This window comes from Dromaius novaehollandiae, chromosome 5 (genome assembly GCF_036370855.1).
Source record: "Dromaius novaehollandiae isolate bDroNov1 chromosome 5, bDroNov1.hap1, whole genome shotgun sequence".
Taxonomy (NCBI): Eukaryota; Metazoa; Chordata; class Aves; order Casuariiformes; family Dromaiidae; genus Dromaius; species Dromaius novaehollandiae.
Genome location: NC_088102.1, coordinates 63,657,622 through 63,673,983, shown reverse-complemented (window position 1 = coordinate 63,673,983; position 16,362 = coordinate 63,657,622). Strand labels below are relative to the sequence as shown.

General features: G+C 38.3%; 1 long non-coding RNA gene across 2 annotated transcripts in view; it reads left to right on the top strand.

Moving 5' to 3' along the window:
* Window positions 1–13,019: 13,019 nt before the first annotated feature.
* Window positions 13,020–16,362, top strand: part of LOC112985643 (uncharacterized) — a 36,333-nt gene continuing 32,990 nt past the window's right edge. The window contains exon 1 of one of the 2 annotated variants that reach the window (XR_010389508.1): window positions 13,020–13,255. This is a non-coding gene — a long non-coding RNA (uncharacterized LOC112985643). The remainder of the gene's footprint in view (window positions 13,256–16,362) is intronic. The other variant, XR_003259794.2, reaches the window with a different exon arrangement.

The window sequence follows — 16,362 nt, the reverse complement described above, 5'->3', positions numbered from 1 at the left end:
AGTCACCGTGAGACAAAGTTTCATGTATAATTCATGAGGTATATGGTCATCTACCAGCAAATTAAATTTCTATCTGACAGCTATACTTGTGGTAGTGTCCTCACAGGAAGGCACATAGTATATAATTAAAATCTGAACAGAACAAATTAATGCTGATTACTTCATAAACAATTTCAAAGCTTGAATACTGTTGACTGTCTTTATTAGGATCAAAAGATATTTTGATGATGTATAGATAGATGTACAGATTTTCTTGCCCCTATATCCAATTGTTTTCTTAATGCCTAGAAGTTGTGGTTAAAATTGCTCCTGGAAAATCCAACTGCGGGGCGGGGGGGGGGGGGGGGGGGGGGAATTAAAAAGCCAACCCCCACTCCAAAGCTGCAAGCAACAAATAAAAACTGTCTCTGCTAGTAGATGGCTTTCGTGTAATGCTAACGTTGATTGGTCCCAGGCAACCTTTAATATTTTAGATGCAAATCACTGCTCAGACCACTGCAGTGTTCCCTTTGCCTCCTCCCTGTCTACCTCCCTTATCCTCTTAAATTCAGCTAATCAATATCATTTGAAGCATTTATGGGTGTTTGCCACACTGATGAGAGAAAGACTATAGATGACCAGCTCTGGTGCTCATAAAGGACTTCCTTTTATTGTTTGCAATAAAAACTATTACAATAAAAAATAAGAACTATTAAGTAAAATATTGCCAGGCTTTTCACATAATCACTGAATGAAGACTAGTGCAGGGAAGGCTCACACACGATCTTAATGATAGGATTTTTTTTTAAGGTTTTTTAAGGTCTGTGCAATGCGAGTCTCAGGAATGTGTTAGCACATGCTAAAGTCTGATACTGCTCCTCGACTCCTCTGTTGCCTGTGCTACTTTAGGTTAAGTTAGCAGAGATAACACTACACTATCGTATCCTAAAATTATACCTTTCTAGGCACAGGTTTCTTGCTCATTGTTGCAATGCTGCATGGACAGATTGACTTCTGTTTCTTATACAAGGACATTTTCTGTATGGTGACACAGTGTCATTTATTGATCACATGTATTTCAGATTTTGCAGTCCCTCCATGATCTTTTTTCCTGGAGAGACTGAAGTTACAACCTATACAAAATTCCTGTAGGTGTAGCAATAGCCTTTCAGTAACACAGGCCAAGACAATTTACTGAGAAAGAAAATGTCTTTAATTTAAAGAGAATTTGGAAATATGGCAAGCCTAAACCGGAAAAAATTCAGATGATAAATGTGCACACAAATACTGGTGGTGTATAAAATGATACTGCATTCTCAGGTGAATTGATGCATATAAATATTTTGTAAAGATAACAGGGATTTACAAATATTGAGCCCTAGATAATGTGAAGGAAGGTTTGTCTAACAGACTGGCACTCATTAGCAGGTAAAGCGGTTAGTACTAATCCATTCACAGGCCCTGTGGTTCCCCATTGCGAATGAAGAGCTCTTCTCCCCCACTCCCTACTGCCACTTTGTTAGAAAGGTTTCCTGTTGAAGGACTGTATATGGAATAGCATCACTGGTACGATCGTTTCCACCTCTTCCCCTCCCCTGTCTGAGAAGGTCTGCAGGGTAATGGCTGACTTTTCATTTTACCTCGCTAATGGGCATTTTGGTGCATACCTCCATTCTTACGTCCGGCTCTTCTTACCTGAGTTTGCTAACTAAATGAGATCTTTCTATGGTTATAATCACAAATTCATGATTAGAGATACGGATTAGGGTATTAGGTGGAGTCTAATTAATTAATAGTCACAAAATAATCTTGGTTGGAAGGGACCTCTTGAGGTCATCTAGTCCAAACCTGTATCTGCTCCTGCTCAAGGCAGGGCCAAGTTTGAAGTAAGATCACGGTGCTCAGGGTCACATCCAGTCAAGTCTTAAATAAAGTTATGAGGAAACTCTTAGTAGGAATTGTTTGCTGTTGGATTTGTTTGTTTTTATGCCTACCACAAAGATATCTAAAATTAGCTGACAGTAGAATACTGAATTAGATAGCTCAAGTAGTTCCTCCAGTTTGGAGGCTATGAAGAAGAAAATGACTTTTGTTGCATCAGTGCTGGGCTTTTTTGAACACTGGTCTTGTATGACATTCTTCCTCTTTTACAGTTATGTCAATGAGAAGTTGGTTTCTGACCTCAAAGGACTTAGGCTGGAGATGGGACAGGGAAGAACTGGGTTCTGAAAGTGCGGAGAAAGATGGAAAAAAGCAGTCAGAGCTGGCCAGAAATGGCATAAACTAAACTGTTATCTAAAGCAATGGGGAATATACAGATACAGAGAAAATACCCAGGATTAATGAGAGTGAAAAATGAGGGTGAGAACATCAACACTGAGATTAATGGTGAGCACTGACAGCAGCTGCCACGTCAATACCATATTAAGTTTGAAAATGTTTTAAGCATAAAAATTCTACATAAGGAGACATTCCATGTAGTAAACTTGAGTGTATGCCATCTGCAATTTTTTAAGACCCCCTGGACAACAATTTTACCTAGTAAATACTGTCAGATGGCCAAAATGTGAGACATGATGTTATATGTGCTGAAAAATCTGTCATGCTACAATGTCTGTTTAACACAAGCTGAAAGAACAGTATAAACTGCCAGTAAATATGAAATGAAATGAAAACAAACACTGCAGTACATGACTTCCGGTGGGATTTGATATTAATCCCCACTTGTGAGGAGTAGTCTGTACAACATATTTTCCCTAGGAGACTTGTGAGTTATCCAGCTAATCCTTATTCAAGGCGTATGATTTTTATCCGGCAAGAAATCACACAGAATTTTTTCAATCAGCTCCAAATATACAGTATTGATAGTGAAGTCTGTGTACTTAGATTTAAAAAAAAATGCATGAAAACAAGCTTAATGTGCACGTTCATTAGGCAGTGCGCAGCACTGAAATAGTTCTTAGACAAAGGTGCAGTTTTAAACATCTGGCTATCAACTTTTTAAGGTCCACAGATTCAGTTCCTTTCCTATAAGCTTTCAGTAATTTCTTATCCTGTTACTACCTACATCTTTTGGGGGAACAAATCACAGGTTAGTTGTCCTCATCAGTTCTCCTCTTGCATCCTAATGATGGATGCCCTCTCTGTGACAGTTTTTGTAGTCTCTTGTGCTTACCGTCTGAGCACAGCTTTTCCAGATTCAGATTCTCCTGCATGATATGTTCTCATGTCAGTGATGACACCACTGAGGATCCAAACTCTCTCCATCTTAGGGAAGGGAAAAGAAGAATGGTTTTCCTTTGTTGTGATCACAGGTAGAGGGTGGTCTGCATGATGTCATATCATAGGATCCTTTAAGATACACTGACTTAGCGCATTCATCTTCTTTTTAAAGTCCCGGGGCTTTGTTAGGTCATAATCTTTAAAGGATACTTATTTATTTCCTCTTTAGTCACCCTTAAATATTATTTTATTTAAATTTTGTTAGTATGAATGCTAGAACTGTTTGATGGACCTTTAAGAAGAAAAACATTTCTATTCCCAAAGAGCAAAAATGTGAAGTCCGCTGTTCCAATGGCTTGCTGCCACAAAGTAGATCAGAAAGGTTTGGCCGAAATATTAGCTAGGGTTCAGGGCTTACACAAAGTCCTGTGTCCATGAGGTGCGAGAATGGCCTGTCTTAGCTACTGGACCGTTTCCCAAGCTAAGCCCGGATGTACTATTAGGCACTCTACATTTTAGTTTGTACAAAAATACCTTGTTTACTTGTCATGTTTGGAGACTGGAATACAGATATGCCAGATGTTCCATAGTTGTTACTCCTTGTAGTAACATGTATGTGGTATATATGCAGCAGATACTCCAAAGACTGAATCTTGGCCTGAGATTACCTGTATGCTAAATATAGATATTACATTGTTCAGACTTTTTTAAGAGTTCAAATCTGGTATGTTGCCGCTCTTTTTAAATAGGCATAAAGAGGTGGAAAGGATATGGGGATATTTTAAGTTATTCCAAAATGATCTTTCTTTAAGCATGTTTTCCTATGCAGCTGGCAGCTCTTAGTTCCAGTGAGATGAGAACACTTACCAGAAAATCTTTCCTTGCTAATAAAACATAAGCTGAGTTTGTCCATTTCTGGAAATAAACAGACTACTGATTTACAGTTTTTACTGAATAGTTAAACAGTAAGTGTAGGTAAAAGTGCTGAATGACTTCAGAAAGATTGAACACTCTTGCCTTCTTGTTAACACAGAGATACTCAGCACCTTTCCTGAATTACTCGTAACTGTAGAGAATTTAGCTCTTAGCGTATTGCAGCCCTTAGGTGCTTAGAGCCATTAGGTGCCCGTCTTCTCATCCCTGAGAACTTCCTGCAGGTTGGGTGACTTGATCTGTGTCTGTCAGATTCTACCTGCTTGTGAAGAGTAATACTGTTTTTGTATGTTTGATTTATTGGGTAGGGGCATAATTTCTTCTCTGTGGGTTCCTACTATGCTGGAAAGGGAATACTTTGATTTGGTATCCTGTGATTTTCTCAGACTTTTTAAAATGTGTGTTTGTGTTCTTTGCATACCTCCTAAAAGTGGCAGAATTTCAGATCCTGGAACCAGTGATTTTCCTCAGTTAATTTTGAGAAAATGCCACAGGTGCTGTAGAGTTCATAAACCTCAGTTTCTAGCTTTGTTCACAAGACTGAACTAGTGTAATAACTTTGCCTATTAGCACTGTGCTTGGACTTTGGCTCAGTATTTGCCGAGTTAGGAGGAGAAGTGATACCTGCTCAGTCTTTTTTTGCTGTTGCATGTAACGGCCCGTTCTTTGTAGTGATCTCACAGCTACTTACTGTCTTTATCTTCCAAAAGGAATTAGCGAAGACACTGAGATGATACTGGTTTCCTGTTGATAAACAGGTCAGATGTTACTGGGGAATAAAACCCACTTATATTATGCATCAGAGTTAATAACTTTGGTAGAGTATCAATTCCGTGTCAAGTCTGTAAAATGTTCCAAGCCTTTAGCAATTTTGTAAACACAAGCTTCTTATTTGGCTGAGGAAGCCCATAAATTTACTAAAAATTAGGAAAGTATGTGTGCACCTACCAGTTCAGTAACTATTAATTGGTGGGTTTGTTCCCTGATTGCTGTAAATGGAGTGTCATGAAATGATTTTTGTCTTGGTCCATGCACTCACCTTATAGATTACACTTCATCGTAAAAGCATCTCCCTTTCTGTAAGTGATCCTTATGAATTTTGATGAAGGTAAGAGGACAAGGTGGTGAAGTAAAATGAAAGGCATTTGCTGTCAGTTCTGAACAGTAAACTGCTCCTTGGAGTCTGGTTCCAAAAACTGGAAACTTGTTGCAGGTAGTGAGTTAATCAGTGGCATCATCAATGCTATTTGCTTTTCCGAGTACGTACAGTACTTAGCTAAGAAATGTTTCTTATATTGCATGTACTGTAGTCTGAGTCCTGAATAGCTTTAATTCCCTTGATGATTTAACAACCTATACAACAGTCTGAATGTCTGGAAAGAGGACCCATTTGTTCTCCACACACCATCTCTCTAATGAAATGGCAACTAGTAGATGGAAACTCTGAGAACATGCGATTCTTGCCAATGTGAGGTTGGACTCATGCTGATGGTTAACTTGCTGAACATCAGAAGTGCCAAGACTATTTCCTCTCTTTTACTGCATAATAAAATTCCATCAAAAAATTCAAAGAACACCTTCTGAATGTTTAAACCTTTCTGTGATCAGCAGATAATCTTGTACAATCCTGAGGTCTTTTCATGCTTACAGGCAGGGCTGCCAAACACAAGTTAAAAAAGAAAATTTCCTCTGTGGTATTACTATCCTTCATACACAATTTAAGTTACTTAGAAACAACCATAAAAACTGTTGGGTCAATTTTTTGGCACTTACTGATTTGATTGCTAATGAGTAAGTTCACTCTAATGTGGTACTGTAAGTTTCAGGATTCTGAACTCTACTTAAAAATGAACTCAATGTATGGTCCCCTAAGGTATGGCTATTGTCGTAATCTCTCCTTACTCCATCAGTAGAAACTTGAGCTTGGTAAAGTGTTTATTGAATGTAAGCCACACAATAAACACTTGCATATATGGGAGTTACCTAATGGACCTACATTTAAGAAGCCATATGGGTAATGGGTTGTAAAACAGATAGCTGTACCTCTGCCTGGTCCCAGCGTGTATTGAAATTCTTAAGACTGCAGAGAATTGCCTATTGGCACAGCGTTGTCAAAGTAATGCTGACCACTCCAGTGGAATCTGAACAAATTGAAATCATCTGGATGTGCTGGCAGAAGCCAAAAAGCTGACTTTATACTGCTTTTTCCAACAGAGCAACCAGACCACAACACTGGACCATGTGGGTGGCCTCACCCGCTTATATATATAACATTTCTGGAAGTGAAATGGCCATGATATCACTAACTGATTTACCCTCTGTATAAAACAGCTAGTTTGTCTTGGTGGCTTAATAGGCTGTGACGCGCCATCTTTAAAGCTAAGATTCTCAAATTCAAGAAAAGGAAAGTTTGACAATTGCACAATTACTTTCCTTCATGTGCAGAGCTATGTACTGGAGGACTTTGCTTACAAAGCAGTTGGTACAGTCTGTATAGAAAGTGATTTTGATCTGTATATATTTTAAAGACAACTAATGTACTTAAACTGTGTTTGCCAGAAGAGCACTTTTTAATTGTGTTCTAGGTACAAGCTGTCTGAGGAATTAGGGTCATCAGCTGTGTAAGTACAGGTCCTTTAAATTTATGTTAAGATCACTGGAAACAGAATTTGTTCCATTGTCTTAGTTTAATGCTTAAATCTAAAGAAGGAATAGCGTAAGTGAAGAACAGTAGAGGCCCAGAGGGTCAGGTGAGCAAGATTCTGTAGTTGACTGAGGGGTGCACAGATTGGTCTCAGAATTCATCAGAGGGTTGATCTTGCCTGTTCCCTGAGCTCTGATGGTTTGGATAAAATGGAAATTGGATCTTGCCAAACAAAAAAGCCTGTGGTGTCTGAATACCTTTTAATGAGAAAGAAAGAAATCCTGGCCTCACTGATTTCAGTAACAAAACTCTCATTGACTTCAACTGGGAATGGGGTGGGGAAGAGGTGACAAGGTTTCACCAAGAGTATTTAATATATGCTTTGAAGAATGTATGACGAGGAAAAGCAGCAATTCACGCTGACTGGTTTTAAAGGGCAAACGTTCAAATGGCAAGAAGATTTTGTGGGTGTTAAAAGCAGTGGATACACTTAAAAAGAGATTCCTTCCTCCCCAGAAATTCTGATTAACTTTTTATTTATATTACAATAGCATGGAAGAACTCCAGTGCGGTACAGGAACCTAAAAAGTACTGGGCATTAAGTACTACATAATGAAATCCTCTTTCTTGTTCCTAGGGTCGTCATAATATAAATTGCAAAAATCTTGCATCTCTATTGTGTGTGCTGTCATTTCTGATCTAATGTTCATCCCATGACCATGGATTTTGCATGATGTTGGCATTCATGATCTGTTACAGCTTCTTTCTAATATTTTGCTTCATCATTTGGTTGTTGAAAGTCCACATACTCATGCACTTGTCCTGCAGCTACAAGTTATCATGCTTCTTTCTACTGTCATTTGTGCTTACAATGCGTAGCAAGAAACTGGAGACTGCCAGGTGCACGCAGCAGTGGCAAAAAAGGAGGAAAAAAGCATGATAAAATGAACTTCTCCACCCTAAGAGGAGATTTAAATTGTAACTGCCTTGGGAGAGGATTGTTCCTCCTTCAGTAGCAGTCTAAACTCTTGAGCATAGTGCAGCCAAGACATATCCCCAGAAATACAGTGACTGAGCATTAAGTGGTTCTACATTTCTTTTATGAAAAACATTCTCTGAAAAGCCTGCATAGACAAGGAGCCCACATGTTCAGCTAAACTATTTTTTGGCTCTCTTTCAGTATTTGTTGACTCATTTAGATTTTTGTATGTGTGTAACTCTTAAACTTCCGCACTCCCTGCACTGAAGGCAGGTTTTCTTTTTTCTTTCTCAGTCATCTATGGCACATGGATTAGCTCCAGAATCAGTCTGTAAAACAGTTCCTGTTTCAGTGGTTGCCATTAAAATGTTAATTTTGTTAGCTCTTCTCACAATATTTTGATAACTTTGTTAAAAGCTGAATTTTAACAACTGTTACTATACGTCAGTAAATATGTCAAGTCTTTATCAGTATTAATGGTGATAAAATAGTTTATTATCAGGTCTGAGATTATGACTTATTGCTTGCCTTTATACACTTAAAGCAGGAATTGAGTTTCCTTGTTTTGTATGGAAATGTCCTGTTTTTCCCAAACTTACGGAACTCATTTTTGAGTAAAGAATTTGATTTCTGAAAATCCACAAACTCTTTCACAAGCCCTGTTTTCCTAAACAACAAAGTCTCCATCCCTAGCTGAGGTAATAAGTGTCTAAGAGCATGAAGACATAACTAATAAGGAATAATGCATAGCTTACAAAGGAGAGTATGTGCATTATCATATTATAGTTAGTTATGGCTGTTCTGCGTACACTCCTGTCTTATGAAAAAAATAATTTCTAAATATGGACAAATCAAGAAGATATCTTATTATTGTCATTCACGGAAGATAATTTTGAATCCTGAGAAACTAATATGCAGGTGATTGTATTTGGACAGAACTTCAGCCATATCTTATTTTGATAAGTTTTCCTTTAAAAAAGAAAGAAGAAAAATATAAAAAACCAAACCCCAGTGTTTGCCACATGTCAAAACAGCAGCACACAAGGATTCAGAAAGCCTGTAGTCTGTTCCCAGCATTGCCTGTGTTCAGCTTGGTCAGGTTCCTTCGCTCACTCTGCTTTTGGTGTCCTTCCCATCTTTTGCCTTCTTTGCTTTGTCAGTTATGCTTCTTCAGAGTGGAGTCTCTTTCTAAGATGTGTTCAGACAGCTGTGCACTGCAGCTGGCCCCAACCTTCATTTCGGCCTCTGAGCTCTACTGTTACAAGTCTTTTTTCCTCAAATGACTTTGCTTATGTATTTTTGGAAAGAGAAGAAGAGTAGAAATGAGATTTTTGCTCCTCCATCATTGTTGCTTTAGAAATTCTTCTGCAAGATATTAGCCTTATAGGCATAAACTGTATTTATTGAATGAAATCTTAAAAGTTAATGTGTGCTGTATAGAGGAACTAAGATTAGTTATGGCTCCAGCTTTTGAGCAACTTCCTGGTATTTTTCATTCCAGGAAAATAGTTCCACAATGATCAGATGTAATGCACATGATATTTTCCAGTGCGTTCCCCATATACTGCAGGCCTGGAGATGCGCATGTCCAATTCCAGAACCACTGAGCTGGGATCCTAAGCACTTCCCAGTAATACAAGGAGAAGCTCAATGAAGCCTTCCAGGATTAGATAGCTGTTGAAAAGGAATTTGGGATCTTGAATGCTTAACTTGGTGCTTAACTTGGAACTTGAAAAAAAGATTCAATCATTTGGGTTAATAAATTTTGAGAAATTTATGTTAATAATGTCATCATTTCCTCTCCAGCAATGTTCATTTATTATTTATTGACAAAGAGGAGTTGGGCTAGCCAAATTAGTCCCGATCATTGTATTATCTTTGGAAATCAGTTGCTTAGGGCAAGATACCTAGTTTGGTTTTTGTATTTCACTATAAGAAGCAGTTGCCCAGTTTCAAGGTGCTGCTGTGCTCACACAGTGGGGCCCATCTCTTTGATTACCAAGAATCTACTACTTTCCTCGAAGAGCATTTAGACAATATGATTCCTGGGCACATGAAAGAAACATGCACAATATTACTAAAAACACAAAAGTTCCAGTCAGTAGTAAATGATCCTTTTTTGTGTTGGTAGTGTATTTTCTGTTAATTCTGTAGACCTTATTATGAATTTTAATATTTAGAGTTCCTGAATCATATTTTCCAAGTGTGGCAGTTCACGGTATTCAGCATATTTAGTAGTAAGGTACAGGATTCTTGGTCTATACCACAGCATTTTTATCAGATCTCAATCAAGCTGTGCTTTTTAAAGGTAGTTATTTCTTCGTCTTCGTTCTTCTTGGGGTGTCTAACTTGAGACACAGCGATTTCATTTGCTGAAGTTCACACAGTTGCAACTGATCAAGTGAATATAGTGCTAAATAGTCTAAATCAGGTATTTTGAACCTTAGATTTAGTACTAAAATAAGGTAGATTTCTTTTATCTCTGTGCTGTGGTTTCTCATCCTGAAGATTGAGTTGATAATATGCCCTCAACTCATAGAGATGTATTAATGTAAAACTCTGTAATACTATAGTGATAAGCATCACCAAAAGTCCATGGAGGAATTAACAGTTCTATTTTCAAAACAGGGCTTGGACAGTACACCATGAATAAAGGCAGAGGCAGTACACTGAACAGTGGGGAGAGAAGAAAATTCTGAACAGCTGCTTATTCTTTGAGCACCAATAGTCCTTTGTATTCTTTGATGTAGGATCTTGTTGAAAATTAACAAGTGAAGTTTTAAGGAGACTGAATTAATGGCAACTTTCATTCTGTTATTTATAGCTTCGAGGGCTTGAATTTTCAGCCCTGACAATACTCTTAACACAGTTACTTAGGATATAATACACAAAAAATATGAAATTCTCCAGTTCTGATTATTATGTTCACAAAGTAGTTTAAGCATACATCTGTCTAAAGAAAGAGACCAAGTATATTTGAGATAATCTAGATTATTTGTTTTTAAAGATTGCTATAACTGTTGCCAACTATTTATGCAGTCAATTTGCCAAGAGGATGTACATAAGTAGATAAGAATGTCAAAGCTTTTACGTGTCAAATCCAAGTAATGATAGCTGTTTCAACTGTACTGTACTGTCATTGATACAACTGAATGTTTGTCCAAATCTCTGTGGACTTAGTGATGCCTTCGGCGCTCTTGTATCTCAAATGCAGCAGTCTGCTATACGTGCAAACAAAATATTTTAGTACCATTTTAAAATATCTCTCAGGTTGCAAGTCCATGATCCAGAGCCAGGCACTGTCATGAGACTTGACACGTTGAGTCTGAGAAGAGTTTAGAGCATCCTGCATTTCACAGGCAGTAAACACTAGACAAGGAGTCACCTGAAGTAGCTGGGTAAGGATAGCATTACCTATCACACTGCCTTGCAGATGATATGATGGAATTTCTACTTATCCTCCCCCTTTCCAGGGCAAACTGTGGTCTTGGCCAGGGGAGAAAAGTTCCTCTTGGCTGACTTGTCAGTCCTAAATTTGTTTAAACAGGATGCTTACTGACATTAAGGAAAATCAGGTGATGAATATGGTAATATTGGTACAAAATGAAATAGGTATGTTAGTCATGAATACATTTAGACTAAAAGTTCTGAAAGAGCTTTCAGTGAGGGGAAGGAAGCAAAGCTGGTTTAAAATTATAGAAGGGATTTTGCGAGATATTACAACTTTCCATCAAAAGTATTTTGCTCTCTTGTTGCATTTAGAAAACATGATTTATAGTCACTCTATGCCTTGTTTTGCATTGTTTTAGAAGTAGTTTTTTTGATATTCCAGTTTGTATATAAATGTCTATGTGGGAATTGTGAAGAATGTGATTCATGTAGTGGCTGTCACTATAGTCCAGAGTAACTAGTTGTGTGTAAATACACATTTTGGCATGCTGTATGGTATCTATGTAATGAAATCAGAAACAATTTCAGAACCACGTATTTGACATATTTCTATACAAGCTAATTATCTTGCAAGTTTCTATTTTTCTGACCAGGTTAAAGAAGTTTTGTGAGTGGGAAGAAGTACCTGAAACTGAATTTAAAATAATTCTACACTGGAAAATAGAGATGGCACAATTTTGTTGTTACTTGAAAAAGCTTTTCCCTTGCTCACAGACCCAAACAAACATTTTCCACAGCAGTTTTAAAGAACTCTACAAATAGAAACTCTAGCGCTGATCCCTGTCTCACTGCTGGCGCCCTCGTACCAGTTAATTCTAACTAACATCAGTAGAGCTACTTCTGACTGATTTACACTGACAGAAGAACAGAATCTCCTCTCTACAGCAATGTAGACATGTCCAGGACCTAAGAAATGGAATACTGCTCTCTGCTCTGTGTAATAAACTCTGATTAGAGTTAGATTTCCAAATTACAGTCCTGTTCCTGCAAGCTGTTCTATGGTGGTGGATCAGGACAGTTTTCTTTCTCATCTCTCATGTCCTTCTCACCCCATACAGCAGCTCGTCAGAATAAGGGCTGAGACCCAAGTGTTTGTGGGTGTTCCTGGCATGTCCAACAGAGCTGCTGCTCTCAAGGGAGCACCAGCAATGCAGGTTGATTCCTCTCTGGATGCTTTCTATGGGGTGCCCTAGAGATGCAACTTTTTATTAGCTACAGGCGGTTTGATTAAAATATGGCTAAAGAGGTGTTCTGGCAATTTTGCTTTTGTTTCTATTTAACTTGAAAAAAAATGGAAGGAAAGCAATGTTTTGCTGAGTTGCATGACCTCATGGGCCATATTTCATGTTCTTCACTGAAATGTGGTTAAAATAATCTTGTATTTAACCAGTTCCAAACCTTCAAACAGCAACATTTTTTTTTAAATGTCAACTTAAAAGACAGGCTTTTTTTTTTTCCTTTGGCTATATTCATCAAATACTTACACATACAAAACATTCATCATTTATTAATATGAGCACTGTAATTCATATAAAACAATTATGGCATTTAGAGTTTTTAGAGGAACTCTTATTGCTGCCTTGGCCCTTTTAAAAAATATACTCCCCAAAGGACAAAACGTGATGCATTAATATGTATGTATTATTACTTTTTCGTAGCTCTAAGACTGCTGATGTCTGTGAATATGGAAGCATTTATAGGTTATAGACGGTCTGTTAGTTGACTTGCAGTTCTAAGTGCAGTATTTTCTAAAACCTAAAAAGCAATATTAATTACCCTCTGTATGTAGTAGAGTGTGTAATATTTTTTATTCTGGAGATTTCACATTTCCTGTGATCCTGCGATAGCAACACTTGAAGTTGTTAGGTTATTTAGAATAACTGGCAACGTAGGGATAAAAATTTCTGGTCTGTTTATTGCACAAATTAATACGAATAATTCATCTGACATCAATCTAGCCTTTAAGCAGCTTTCTTACTTTTCTAGAATGCAGCAGTTCTGAGATGATACATTCCAGCAGGAGGAATTTACCCTCGTTGCATTTTAAGGTAAGAGCAGAATCTTTTTACAAAGGCTTGTAGAAGGAAAATGAAACTAATTCAATAACGTGTATATTCCTCCCTACCTAAAATGATGTATTTTTAATTTATTTTCTATTTTGTTACCTTATTCAGCCTTATTCCAAAGTATCTTATGTCCTAGCAGTTTAATGGAGTTGGTAGAAAAGGTTTGTTATGTGGGTCTGGAACTGCAGGGAAATGATTGGCTCCTTTTAAATGTATTAAGCGTAGTCAGTTTGCTTTTTATAAATAAAAGAAAAGAACTACTTAAAAATTTTTCAATTCTTCTCCATGATCAGTCTATTGTCACGTACATTTGGCATTCATTATATGTTAGCCCCAGGCGCCTCCAGTCTTGTACTCAGGCCAGCAGTAATTTGGTTTATAGAGATCATATGGCAGGGAAACAGACCTTGAAAGACAGAACTCTAAGAAGCATATTTGATGAATTTCCTATGATTTGAGTCTGGGTTTATTCTTTCCTGTTGTGGAGCAGACACCCTACAGCACACGCGCTGAGGCCCGATGCGCCCGAGCAAGGGGCCAATTAAACGACAATATGCGCACTGTTTTTTCGCACATCTCGGGTTGCATTTCCTATCAGAGAAAGGGAGGGGATGGTGAGGGGGAGGAGAGGGCAGAAAAGGGGGGCCTTGTAAAGGATTCAAATATGGGCAGGAAAGTACACAGAGTGAAGGTTGTCTTTGTCATTAACAATTAATTTAGCCACAAATGCTGGAAAAAAATATGCCGCGGCTGCTAGTGGCAGTGGTGTAGCCAGAGCAGCATGTCTGCTGTCCGCCCTCCTTCTCAGCAAGGCTGGCATCCTGGTGCAGCCGCCCCAATGAACCAGCAGCTGCTTATCCCGTTCACACACACAGGCCCTGCTCCTTATTAGAGTGTGCCTTACAGGCTGCAGAAGCGGCAAGACCGGATCCCAGAGCTTTGCGTGGCCTACCGCTTGCTTGCTGTTAGCCCTCCTTCTCTCGACCTGCCCGCTGGAATGTCTTCGGGCTGCAGAGTCCGTAGTGTGACTTAATGCTCTTGGATGCTGCAGGAGGTTTTTCATGTAAGTCACTGAATGTAAAATTATGCCTCAGCTGAGGGGAACTAAGATGGTGAGTTGGATTTTGATACTCTTTCCTACATTCAGTAACACTTGGCTCACTGGCACTGATGGGATGCCGTAAGTGGGAAGGTCCTATCCCCTATGAGTGAACAGATGCATATGTAGCCCTGGACAGGCAGTTACACTGCTTCCTCAGGGATCCCTGCCCATGGTGGGCCTTTACACCCAAGCATTAACACACAGGGAAAGTTCACTCTGGGGTTTATTTCATTTTTAAGGTCCTCATTTCTTTGATAATGTCCAGAGACTGTTCAGGTCCCTTTGGGTTTTTTTTTTTGATTGATTGATTTTAATTCCTCTTCCCCTCATCACTTCTCCTTTCCTCTTTTCCTTCTGTTCTCCCTGCCCCCAGTTTTTCCTAGTAGTTTATAAATGCCACTTTTCATTAATGTGACCAAAATGTCATCAAGTAGTTTAATGCTCTTTAATGTCCTTGTATCGTTTACGTTTTTTGAACAATGTGGAAATGAATCCCATCTGTGGGTTTGCTAACATCAAAACAGTCTGACAGGCTATTTAGACGTGCTACTTCACATTGCATTAGCGTGTACAATGTCAGGGAGGCAGGAGCCAGAGTGAGGCCATACCATGCCACCTCACTCTTGACCCCTCCTATAATGCTCTGAAAGCAACAGATCACTTACCTCAGAAAACCAAAGTCAGTTCTGAAGTATCTTGGCCTGGACAGGAGCCCAGAGGCCCCAGGAAAAGTGTGAAGCCTAAATAAAAAAAGAAGAAATGTTTCCATAGGAAAAAGAAAAAAACAAATCAAATCAAACCCATCTTCTCTCCCTCACTTGGGCCAAGATCTTCACAACATCAGTTAGGCAAACAGGTTCTTCTAACGTTGTCTGTTCATTTGTGACCAGAATTTTTGTCTTCCTTATGGATGCTTAAACCCTTCCCAGGGCATCTAGTCACATTTCTGAGTTTGGTGTGTTTTGTTTTTATACAGACCAACCGAAAATGTTGTTTCTCAATCAGCAAAGTTAGACTATATGTACCTGTAGAAGATGTGCAATTGCAAGAGGGAGATGCTGCTCTTAAAACAGATGATACTGTGCCATTTTATCAGGTCCCTGTTTTACTAAGGCCCATCTCAGCTAGTGGAAAGGCTTGTCATGCCTTTATTTTCAGCACACTTTTGAGGTGAGATTTAAAGCTTATATGCAGCCACCTCAGCTACTTGTTATTCATCTTGCTCTATAGTTCCCTATGTAAGCTAATACATACCAGGAAAGTGTAATTTTGTATCTTTTTTAATCCATATTTGTGTTAATGTCTCATAAACAAGGCTTATGGATTTAACTTACTCTTTGATGGTGTATGCAATGGGTGTATTTTAAATTTCTCTGGCTTTGTGCCATGAGACTGATGTGGTCCCTTTTTAAGGCATTTACTGTTAAAAAAAAAAAAAGTGTTTTTTTATTTCTGGAAAACAAAAGCTTCTGTTCATCCCAAGACAGAGGAAATGTCAGAGAGTGCGTTTTAACTGTTAATCATTATAGATAAATGGATAATAATTTCTACTTCTGAGTGCACTAGGGTTTACTTGCCAGTTTTTTAAACCCTCCCCCATACTGCATTTGCATACACAAATAGAATTTAATTTTAAGTAAAAATGTAAATAACCTTGTATAGTGGCATCAAGTTTTCAAAGTCAAGGTGATTTTTATATGCATGAAATAAAAATACCTTTAAGGCAATTATTGTAGCACTAAGTGCACGAGTCCCTTAGTCTTTAAGAATTGGGTTTATGTGAGTAACACACAATTCTGTTGTTATTTGTGTCGCACTGAAAGAGTAAAACACAAAGTATGAGAGCAATAAATAATGAACCTTATTTTACTCTTAAACTGGTAGTATCAGGGTAGTTCTACTAAAGGCAGGATGAGGTGGGCACCATTTCATGCTCTGATCCAAGCACCATTTACAGAGTCAGGATCCTAACACTGTGAAGGAGACA